The sequence below is a fragment of the Monodelphis domestica genome, chromosome 6 (assembly GCF_027887165.1).
Source record: "Monodelphis domestica isolate mMonDom1 chromosome 6, mMonDom1.pri, whole genome shotgun sequence".
In the NCBI taxonomy this organism is placed as follows: domain Eukaryota; kingdom Metazoa; phylum Chordata; class Mammalia; order Didelphimorphia; family Didelphidae; genus Monodelphis; species Monodelphis domestica.
The window spans coordinates 138,218,135-138,230,799 of NC_077232.1; positions in this window are offsets into that span (position 1 = coordinate 138,218,135).

The following is a 12,665-nucleotide window of genomic DNA, read 5'->3' on the forward strand; positions in this document are numbered from 1 at the left end:
ACATGCTTAAGTTCACAAAAGAAAGTGCTTTTAGTGACTCCCATAGTGCAACCCGAGAAATGCTGCAGCTTTTAGTATGCAAGGATCATTTAAGTAGAAAATGGGCATAGTACTGCCATGTAGGGGGTTTAATAGAATGAGAGACAATGTGGTGTAGAGAAAGAAAAAGCAACCCAAATTTTGCCTTCGGAGACACTCAGTCCCGATGCTTACACAGACACAAGCCTCATTTCCTTTCTAAAGCTTAGTTTCATCATCTGTAAAATGGGAGTGTTAATACTTATTTTATAGTGTGGTTGTGGGGAAAGTGCTTTGCAGACCTTAAGGGTCTTAGGCAAATGTTTGCTATTTTTATTGCAACTATAAGATCTTGGAGGTTCCTTGGACTTTGAGAAAGAATCAGATATTTAGTGATGCCATAAGATGTACGGAGATCTAGGAACAAGTAATTAGTGAAATGCTGATAGTGACTAAGCTCCCAAAAGGCTTCTATTTCTAATGCACCATTCTCAAACTCTTCCTTAAACTATTCGCTTCAAGTTGTTTGAATCTGTCCCTTGTGCTGGGAAACGTTGCCTCTGGTTGTAAGACGACAACAATATAAAACTTGATTTCATATTTTATAACTTCTGGTAGCTGGGTAAAAACGAAACTGCAGAAACTGGGAATGACATTTGATCAAGAATTTTCTCCCAGAAAATCTGTTTTATATGATAACACATGCATTACCAATAGCAAATTGATTACCTTCTTAGGGAGAGGAGGGGAAGGTGTGAGTGACAGAGCAAATGAGGAACTCAAAATGTTAGAAAAGGAACACAAAAAATAGCTTTTACATATAAGTGGAGGTGAAGTAAAACCAAAGGGGAAAAATAAACAAATAAATAAAAATGGGAAAAGAGGGAATTTTTCCTAGAAAGATGAAATTTCTTCACTGGGATGACTGCAACCAGGGAATATATCTTTACTAACAAAATTGTCAAATAAGTATAAGTCTTTTGACATTTTCTTTAAGTTAACTCTGACAAAAGACCAAGCAAAATGTAAACTCAATTGTTACTTTTCAAACAAAAAGAGATAAAGAAAAGAATAATTATATTTCAGGTAGAAAATTATTTTCCCCTTTTTTATTTAGAATATTTTCCCATGGTTACATGATTCATGATCTCCCACCCCCCCTCCCGCAAGTTGACAAGCAATTCCACTGGGTTATACGTGTATCATTGTTCAAAACCTATTTCCATGTTATCCATATTTGCAGTAGAATGATCTTTTAACATCAAAACTCCAATTATATACCCATTGAACCATGTGATCGATTTTATGCTTTTCTTCTGCATTTCTGTTTCCACAGTTCTTTCTCTGGATATGGATAGCGTTCTTTCTCATAAGTTCCTCTGAATTGTCCTGAGTCATTGCACTGCTGCTAGTAGTAAAGATGATTACATTCAATTGTGCCACAGTGTATCAGTCTATGTGTACAATGTTCTCCCGGTTCTGCTCCTTTTGCTCTGCATCAAGTCCTGGAGGTCTTTCCACTTTACATGGAATTCCTCAGTTCATTATTCCTTTCAGCACAGTAATATTCCATCACCAACATATACCACAATTTGTTCAGCCATTCCCCAATTGAAGGGCATCCCCTTATTTTCCATTTTTTGGCCACCACAAAGAGTGCAGCTATAAATATTTTTGTACATGTCTTTTTCCTTATTATCTCTTTGGGGTACAAACCCAGCAGTGCTATGGCTGAATCAAAGGGCAGGCATTCTTTTAAAGCCCTAGCAAATTATTTTAAAGCTGTGTTTATTAGGTTTAAATTTAACTGACTAAACAAATGACTCCACCTTTTAACCTACATAAATATCCCATCAATTTTGTGGGATATTGTTTTCTCTTTCTTTATTTAATAAAAATACATGAGTAGCTTTGAACCTGAAAAACAACTAGGATTTTCTGACAGATGTTACAGAAGTATTTTTCTTAGTAGTTTTATAATAAACTGGAAATGAAAGAATAAAGTGGGTGTATATCAGGGCATATCCTCCTTGGGTTAGTAGAGCAAAGTTTAAAGTTATGTCTTAAGAATCAGTATTTTAAGATCTCAAGTTTTTAAATTCGGAACTGAAATACCCAAACCTTCTTCCATTATTTCTATACACATAGCAGAACACAAAAAGAGATATTGTACAGAATCTCCATTTCTCATCACTTAATTTTTTAGAGTCATAAATGACAAATCTACCTTACTTTGCAAACCATCCTGCTTTTTTGTCCTTTTTTCTTAAATTCCTCCTATTCTTTTATGTACATTTAGAAATATTTCAGCGACCTACTTTTTTGAGGACATGCCCGACCTAAACAATTAATAAATGCTTTTTCATGGACTGATTGGATCGCTCTTGCTAAGTCCTTCCCTTATTTTCCACAGTTAACTCAGAAAGGGGAAATAATTAAAAGCACATTGGGTTATGTGTGTGTAGAGTCTTACAGGTCTAAAATTTAGCCTACAAGCTACAATTAGTACAGTAGTCAGCATTGTAAGTCATATGTGCAGCTTTAATCAAGGATTTAAAAAATAAACCAAATGTCTCCATGAATAATTTCAGTATCAGTGTTCTATAATTTTATACATCACATTTCCTTTTTTCATAACTAGGAAAACAAATGAAAGACATTTGGGACCTTTAATAAAAAACCACCAAATTACAAAAAGGCTCAGAAATTAGAGGCATGAATATCCACATGTCTACTTAATGTATAATTATGAGTTATTAAATTATTAATGAGATAATTCCTGTTATTTAAATTTGTGCTCTACTTTATAGTCATAAATTCAATATTGCATTATAAGAAAAGAACCAGAAAATAAGGTTTTTTACCCTTTATCTTTGGGATTCTGTAACATTTGTTAATGGGAAAGAGCTAGATTGTGATTTTCAGTGGTATGTGTCTTTTTGTTAATATAAACAATGCTTAAGAACCTTGGGAAACATAAGTAATTTAAAATAGATTTGGATTTCATATTCATATAAATGTAACAATTGGGCTCCTGAAAACTTTTAAAACTCTAGTTCTGGAGCTCTTTACTACTCTCTTCAGAATAACTGTGGCTGTTACAGGATATTATAAATAACAATCTGAGCCCTTACCAGGACAATACTCTCTTTTAGTAGGCCCAGAATAGAAGAGTCACCAATGTAATTGCAGGAGTCTTTTAATTAAGAAATAAAAGCAGTGTAAATACTAGGAGGGAAAACAAGTAATGGTAGAATTGTCTTCCCCCCAACATAAGTGAGAATAATCTCAAAGACCTCCCTAATTAGGAGAGAAACCTCTCAGGGAAAAATTTAAAGAGGGTGGAAGACTATTCCTTGGCTTATGGGTAGTGTGGAATTACAGCTCACTTCTTAAAGCAGAATGGAATATGCTGAAAATTTTCCATTTGGATCAGGGTCTTATACTGTCTGTTAAGTCACTCATCTCTTAAGGCTAGAGGTGAGTTATGTGTTTCATATTCAGTCATTTGGACTCATGGTTTATCATTACACTGATGAAAGTCCTTTCAAAGATATTTTTCTTCATTTTGTTGTTGTTCTTGTATATACTGTTCTCCTAACTTTGATCATTTCACTCTGCATCAGTTCAAAGGGATCTTCTCAGTTTCCTCTGAAACTGCCAAATTCATAATTTCTTAGTGCACAATAATATTACATTATATTCATATGCCACAATTTATTTAGCAATTTCCCAAAAGATAAGTTCACCCTTAATATCCAATTTTGGATTACTATTTTTTAAAAAAGCTGGCTCTCTCTTCTGTTTTCCCAATTTTTGCCAGCAAAAGCAATCAAGCCCTTGTCCAAGTACATGGCCCCACAGAATTTTGGTGTTGTAGCACTTCCTTTAATGAACAGAATTATCTTGCCATTGTGGACATTTAATGCTACACTAGAAAGCTGGACCATTATTAGGTCTACTTTCCAAAGAGATCAGAGAAAGAAGAAATGGACCCATATGTACATAATTATTCATAACAGCTCTTTTTCTAGTAGCAAAGAACTGAAAACTAAATGGATACTTTTAATTTGGGAAATGACTGAACAGGTTATAATATATGAATGTAACGGAATCCTATTGTGCTATAGGAATTTATGAAAGGGAAGGTATCAGAGAAACATGGGAAGGCTTGTATTAATGCAGAGTAAAGTTAGCAAAACCAAGAGAACAATTTGTACAATAACAACAACATTGCAAAAACAACTTTGAAAGACTTAAGAACTCTGACCAATGATATGATCATCATGATTCCAGAGAACCAATGATGAAGCACGCTATCCACTTCCTGACAGAGAGTTGGGTACAGAATAAGACGTAGTTTTTGGACATAGTCAATGCAAAAATTCCTTTTCCTTGACTAGGTATATTTTTTTATAAGTGTTTAGTTTTTTTTTTTTTCAGTGAGGGAGGGGAGAGAAAAATGTGTGTTTGTTATTTAAAAAAGGAAAAAAATATGGAAAATGATAAAAATGGCAATGATAAATGTTGGAGGGGTTGTGGGAAGATAGACAAACTGAAGCATTATTGGTAGAACTGTGATATGGTTCAACCATTTGGAAAACAATTTGGAATTATACACTTAAGATGATCGAATGTACATACCCTTTGAACCAGAGACTCTTAGGAAGCCATCAATAAGAAAATAGTCCCCATTTACAACAAAATAATTATAGTAGCACTTTTTGTGATTTCATAGAACTGGAAACAAAGTAGATACCTTCAATTTGGAAATGCCTAAACAAATTGTGGTACATAAATGTAAAAGGATATGACTGCTGTAAGAAATAATGAATGTGATAAAGACAAAGAAGCATGAAAAAGATTTAAGTGAACTGATGTAAAGTGAAGTAAGTAGAACCAAGAAAACAATATGTACAGTAACTATAACAATGTAAATGTAAAGAATGATTATACACCAAAAAATCAAAAGTAAATATAATAAAATTATAAAGATCAAGCAGGATTCAAAAGAGGCATGAGAAGACACTTCCAGTCTACCCTTTTGTGGAGATGGGATGTCCACAGATGTTATAAATTGCATATTTTTTTCTGACTTTTTCAATATATTAATAATTTGGGTTGATTTTTTTTACTCTCTAAAAGTTCTCTCTATAGTATATGATAACTTTTTAGGAGGGGAATAGGGAGGCTACTTGGAGATGATGAAAATATAAATATTAATAAAATTTTATTTAAGAAGGAAAGAATAAACAAAGAAAGGAAGGAAGGAGAACTGGTCTGACTAATTAAGAAGTATGGATGGCAAGGCAAGATAAATATGCAAAATCAGGCAGGGCCCTAGGAAAATGTCATGCAAAACTCTAGAGAGTAAATGAAGAATAAGCCATAAGGAATATGGTTAGACTAGCTATAGATTGTTCTAAGAGGAAAGACAAACAGGCACCATTACAAAACCAGCATCAGGATATATGACAGCTGTTATGTTACTTCTGTGGAAGTTGTTAAAATGCTCATATAATTTTATCACAGAATTTCAGAGTCAAGGGTCCTCTGAGGTTATTGATTTCATGAACTAGAATCCCCTTAACAATACATTTAAAAAAGGGTCACAGCCTTCACTTAAAGATCTGGGAAACCAATTTAATTTTTGGACAGCTCCCTTAGAAAGATTTTCCTTACATCAAGCCTATATATATATAGTTGTGTGTGTGTGTGTGTGTACATACACATATTTTTTAATATATATATTTGCTGCTTCCAAAGCCTGGATTCTAGTTCTCCCCCTTGGGGTAAAGAGAACAAACCTACTCTCTTATCTAAATGACACTACTTCAAACAATTCTAGTCCTTTGCTCTTCCAAAACAATTTCAAAAAATTTACCAGTAGGAAGAAAGATGTTTAGAAAACATCTGAAAAAGTTTACATCATTAAAATTCTCATCGGCTGAGGACAAGCAATCAAGTATATTCTAAATGCAAAAATAATGTGTACTTCTGTTTCCAAGGAGAGAAGGGAGAAGGACTTGGTCCCTTTGCTGACTTTTGATCTGGGAATTGGATATGTACCTTTCCTGAATAGAGACCAGAGGACACTGGCAGGAGGAGCCGCTTATTTCTGAACAAGTTAGACACAATGAGCTCAGAACTTTAATTACTCAAGGGGCTTAGGACAGAGGATTATGAAAAAAGGCTTTATAACTGTAAAACTAAGTTAGAACTTGGTCTTTCTTTGGCTCATGACCTTGAGATCCCCAAGAGAGCTGAGGAATCAAAAGAAGTAGAAGATGCCGATAGCTCAGAAAATGAGATCTAGTAGACTTCCTATGTAGCAAAAAAATTTTATTTTTAGTGAACTTTGGTTTTCTCTCTCTCCTTTCACTCTCCTTGATGGCTTGGAGATTGCATAATATAATATTGAAAGTTTGTGTTGTCTCTTCTCAGAGTTTTGCCTGCCTCTCATAAATTAGCAACATTTTCTTATTTCTTGTCCTCTGCACTTGAGCTATAATTTAACTCATTATTTTTGGACACAACATAGCTTTTTCTCTCTTTGCCAATTGAATATCTTTCATTTCCTTTAAAGTCCAACTCAAAAGTCATTTCCACAAAGACTTCACTAAACTTGGATGCTTATTAGTAAGAGCTTTTCAACTTGAACAACTTACACAATACTATTTTATGCTTTTATTGCACACGATTGTATTTGATAGTTACATGTATATGTGCCTTAGCTCCCTGTAAACTTCTCGTTCCATAAGGACTGTATCTTATCTAAATATTGTATTTTGCAAAGCTTCAAGCAGAGTTCTATATATTTTAAGATCGAGATTTTGATTCCTTTACTAAAAGGTAATAATAGTTCTGTGATTTCACTATGAATACTTCCAACAGCCTTAAATTTTGTATTCTTTTTCATCTTGTTTAACTCTTGTCCATACTCTTCTATAAGTCCTCTGCATGGAACCTAACCATTACCCTAGAGACCTTCTTCAAAGTCTCCTAACAATGTGAGTGCGCATATATCTCTTATGCTATACATTCTCCTTCCATGTTTCCCACTTCTTTTTGATCATATATTGCTGCTTATTTGTTTCCTTGAATATCTTTTGATGCCATTTTCCATATTCAAGTCATCATTGGCAATATGCTACAGACTGCTTAAGCCTAATACTTAAGCTTAAGTTTAATAAATTATATATTTCTCCTTTGAATTACCCATAATTTTAACTTTTTGGGAGATTGTTATATGCCAAAATGCAGCATATGAAGTCTTATTTATTAATTAAAAAAATAATAAACTCAAGAAGAAATTATTTTCATTACTGTATAATTAATGCTAAATAAACTATGGTTTTAAATAGAAATGAGATTTATTTTCTCATTTTTCCTTTTTCTTTTAAAATTTTAAAAAGATTTTTTAAATGTCTTGACTTTGTCTGTAAAATATGCTAAAATGAAGCAAAATAAAAAGTATTCCATGATTTCCCTCAAAATTTAAATAATACTCTAAAGGAAAATGAAATTCTCATGTTTCAAAATTTCCAGGTATTTTGCATCTTTACCAGTTAAATTAATTGGTGGGGTATGCGTATGGAAATGGGATTTTGAAGGCTTATACTTTCACTATGTATATTGATGTTCTAGAAATAGATATCTAAAAATACCCTGGAACCTTGGCTGTTCCATAATTATCTGGAAGAGAATGCTTAGAGATTTTCAAAGGAAAAGTACTACTGTGAACCAAAGGTATTCCTATGAGAGTTATTAATAATGATAACATGTCCCTAGTATCTGAACAAGCATGAATCAGCAAAAGACATTAACACATGGATAGTGTGTCCTAGCAATTTGAATGACCTTTACCTTTTGTTATGCTTATTGTATTTATCATATCCTTGAGAGGAAATGAAAAAGACTTTGTACTGTAGATCATAGGGATTCTCTGTTTACTGGAATGTGGCCACAAGCTATTTTGAGGCAAATTCATAATAAGTATTTTCAATTGAAGGAATTCGTTTCCTTTTTTCTTTATCATGCAGTTTCAAAAGTTTCCCCTTATACTCAACATGTACTATTAAAGAAAAAATGTATTATTGATACCTTTTTTATACCAGGCATTTCTATTCATAATTGGATGTAATCATACAGTTCAGAAGATTCTCTTATTTGTATAACTGTGTTTCCATTCATACTGCCTGTCATCCAATGAACCTTCCATTATAATGAAGTAAGATAATTAAGCAAAACCAATCAGAATCACAATTTCTGGTAAAAGCAATTCTTCTTCATCTGCAAGTTTCCTATCCCAATGAAATCATGGGTTCAATTTCTATATCATGTAAAAGGATTTGGGGGGCAGTTGGGTATGACAGTGGATTGTGTGCTGCTCCTGAAGTAAGGAAGACTCATCTTCTGGAATTCAAATTTGACTTTAGAAACTTGCTATGTAGCTGGACACAGGTCACTTAATCCTATTTGCCTCAGTTTCCTCATCTGTAACATGAGCTGGAGAAGGAAATGGCAAACTGCTCCAGTATCTTTGCCAAGAAAACTCCAAATACAGTCATGAAGAGCTGGTCATAATTAAACAACAATTTTGTTTTGGGAAAGTTTCCAAGATATACTATTTATTTTCCAGGCTATTGTTCAGCTGAGTATCATTTTAGAGCTGGAAGCAATAGCTTCACAAAATTTGAGAATAAATGTGTGAGGAATTTCATGTTCTTACTGATGATTTTTGTGCAACTCAAACATGATTAATATCAAAATTAATAGCAGTACCAGATCTTAAAGTGTACTATAAAGCAGTGGTCATCAAAACAATATGGTACTGGCTACGAGACAGAAGGGTATATCAATGGAATAGACTTGGAGTAAATGACATTAGCAAGATAGTATATGATAAACCCCCAAATCACAGATTTGGGGACTATTTGAACCCACTATTTGATAAAAACTGTTGGGAAAATTGGAAAACAGTATGGGAGAGATTAGGTTTAGATCAACATCTCACACCCTACACCAAGACAAAATCAGAATGGGTAAATGACAACACCACTGTTGGGTTTATACCCCAAAGAGATAATAAGAGAAAAGACGTGTACAAAAATATTCATAGCTGCACTCTTTGTAGTGGCAAAAAATTGAAAAGGAGGGAGTGTCCCTCAATTGGGGAATGGCTGAACAAATTGTGGTAATTGTTGGTGATGGAATACTATTGTGCTGAAAGGAATGATGACCTGGAGGAATTCCATGTGAACTGGATCAATCTCCAGGAATTGATACAGAGCTAAAGAAGACTGATACATGTGGCACAATTGAATGTAAGATTTTTCTACTAGCAGCAATGCAATGATCCAGGACAATTCTGAGGGACTTATGAGAAAGAATGCTATCAACATACAGAGAAAGAACTGTGGAAACAGAAATGCAGAAGGAAAACATATGATTGACCAAATTGTTCAATGGGAATATGATTGGGGATGTTGGTTTTAAATGATTGCTCTATTGCAAATAGTAATAGTAATGATATGGAAATGGGTTTTGGACAATGAAAAAATATCCTTCATAAAAAATATCAAAATTAACACCTTCAGTTTAGAGAACCCCTTTCTCCATGTGCATGACTATAAAATGGAGCAGCCTTTGATTTATTTACTTTGGAGGGGGAAGTCCATGCTACAACCTGTGGAGGAGAGGAATTTACATGAATGTAAAACAATGGTAGTGGGGATGAAAATTTTTTATCTGTGGAAGGAGAGGCAGAGCTCTCTGTAGGGTTGGGTCCATCAAAGCTTTTGGCTGTTAGTGATGGACAATGGTTCATGGAGGAGTAAATGGAGAAAAGGAACCTAGTTTACAGTGCCAGGAGGGACCTGGAAAGTTACATGATCTACTCGTTTTGGAAGTTGCTGTCCTCCTTGATACTCAAACAGAATGGAGGTTCCAGTTTCTGAGATCCATAAGCCTTTCTACCAAGAACAAAGCAAAGAAAGTGGGATCATTCCCATGCATCTAGGCTGCCCTTTTAAGATGCTTCACCCAATCCCATTCAAAGTGGTCATTGAGAGTCATTTTCATTTTCAGTTGAATTTACCTGGATAAACCTGGTGAAGGAGGAGCAGAGGGCATGGAGTGATTTACACAAGCTTGGCACTCTTTTAGGGACTGCCCTGAGCTGTAGACGCTTGTATTTTGGGATTTAAATTTTCTACCCCTGCTGCTTCTAGACAGATGGCCGCCATGTCGACTTCCCTCTATCCTGAATATGTCATACTAAGACTATTCTTTAAAACTGTACTTTGCACAAAAAACAGCTTCCCAAATCTAAGGCCTGATTCAGTTACACTTTTATCACTTGATATAATTACCACCAGTCTCTGTGCAGTTATTTGATTAACGATTATTATTATTATTATCAGCATGCCTGAAGGCTCTTTGGACTAAATATCCTGGGCAAAGATCATTCATCAAACACTTTGCAATATTATTTGATTATGATATCCACTTATTTTGGTAATAATGTGAGGGTGTTGCTTTAAAGGGATCATTTCTTTTTTTTATAACCTTGTGTACCTGTGTCTTAGGATCAAAGATTAATAGGTGAAAGGCACCTTTAAGGTTATCTTGTCCAACCTTGTTTATTTTTTAGATAAGGAAACTGAGGCCCAGAGATAGTCATTCAAGCAGGAAATTATACATTTGGGATTTGTATTGTTGAGTCTTTTGGGAATTGAAAGTTATTTCTTTTATTTTTATATAAAATCCTTAGCTTCTGACTTACAATTGATACTATGTATTGGTTCCAAGGCAGAAGAGGGGAATGGGCAAGGCAATTGGGATTAAGGGACTTGTCCAGGGTCACAAAGTTAGGAAGTTTCTGAGGCCACATTTGAACCCAGGACCTTCCTACTGCAGGCCTGCGCTCTCTGTTGAGCCATTTAGCTGTCCATAAGATTATTTCCTTTAAAACAATTTAAGGGTAGAATTAGAGAATTAGAGCCATTCTACCCTAAAGTCATTAGATGAGATGAGGTTGGAAGAATGCTTGTATAATAGGACCTTTCCCTGTTTTCCATGATCATCTACAGCTGCAATTCCACTTTGCTGAGAGGGAACTTTTGGGGCTAGCTTTTGGGTAGATAGGACCCATCTCCTAAGAGTTTCTCAATTGGCTGTTGAGCGTAAAGGACTGAGCCTAATGTCTCAGAATGTTAGATCTGATAGAGGATTTTAGACAAAGGTGGAAGATAGTTCTTCCCTCTCCTAACATAATGGTAAGGGGCCTGGACTTGACTAGTCAGGCTTGTGCCAGGAATACCAGCTGCCTTTGTATCTCTTCTGTATTTCCTTCCTTTAGCATCAACCTTGTGAGCACAGAAAGATCTGCAGATATTGCAGCAGCTGAGTCTATGTTCCCCTTACCTGGCACCTGAGCAGCATGGTGTCAGAGAGAGTGCTGAAACAGTGGCAGGAGGGGGCTGGCACCAAGGGATATGTCAGGATTAGAGAAAGGCAACTGGAAAGATCAGGTTTGGCTTTTTGATTGGACAATGCCATTGGAAGATACATGACTAATTAGCAATTTTACAAAAATCTTTTTTACATTTCAACAAGGCTGAAAAATAACTCCCCAGTTTGGTATACAAGAAATCATTAATTGTTATTAAATTCTATTCTGGGGAGGGGGCATCGAGGTGACTCAGTAAACTGAGAGCCAAGCCCAGAGACAGAAGGTCCTGGGTTCCAATTTGGCCTCAGATACTTCCTAGCTATGTGACCCTGGGTAAGTCACTTTAATCCCCATTGCTTAGCTCTTACTGCTCTTCTGCCTTGGAACCAAGATGCAGTATTGATTCTAAACAAGAAGGTAAGGGTTTAAAAAAAAACAACCAAACAACTAAATTCTATTCTAATCTCTTTGTAGTGCATATTATGATTTTTTAAATGCTTTGCATTTCTTTTTCTGTGTGAGAGTAAACAATCTATTCCATACTTCATTTGTATTTGTTCATTCATTTCAGGTATGATTCTTCCTGACCCAATTTGGGGTTTTCTTGGCAAAGATACTTAAGTGGTTTGCCACTTTCTTCTCCAATGTATCTCCATTTTACAGAAGAAGAATTGAAGGAAACAGGATTGAATGATTTGCCCAGGGCCACACAGCTAGTAAATGTCTGAGACCAGATTTGATTTTTAATTTTTTAAATTTTATAACAAATCTCCACATAAGTTTTTCAAAGTTATATGATCCACATTGTCTCCCTCCTTTCATTCCCTCCCCTCCTAGGGCTGACAAGCAATTCAATCTGGGTTATACATGTATTATCATGCAAAACATATTTCCATATTATTCATTTTTATAAGCAAATAATCTTATAAAACCCAAACCCCAAAGCATATACCCAAGTAAACAAATGATAAATCACATGTTTTCATCTGCATTTCTACTCTGACAGTTCTTTCTCTAGAGATAGATAGCACTCTTTTTCATAAGTCCCGAGGCCAGTTTTGAACTCAGGAAGACAAGCCAGTACTCTATCCACTGTACCGCCTCACTGTCTGTACATAAGATAATTTTTTAAACTTTGTTTCTGGGTAGCATTTTAGACTTTCTAAATGCTCTTACCTTGATGTATATAGAG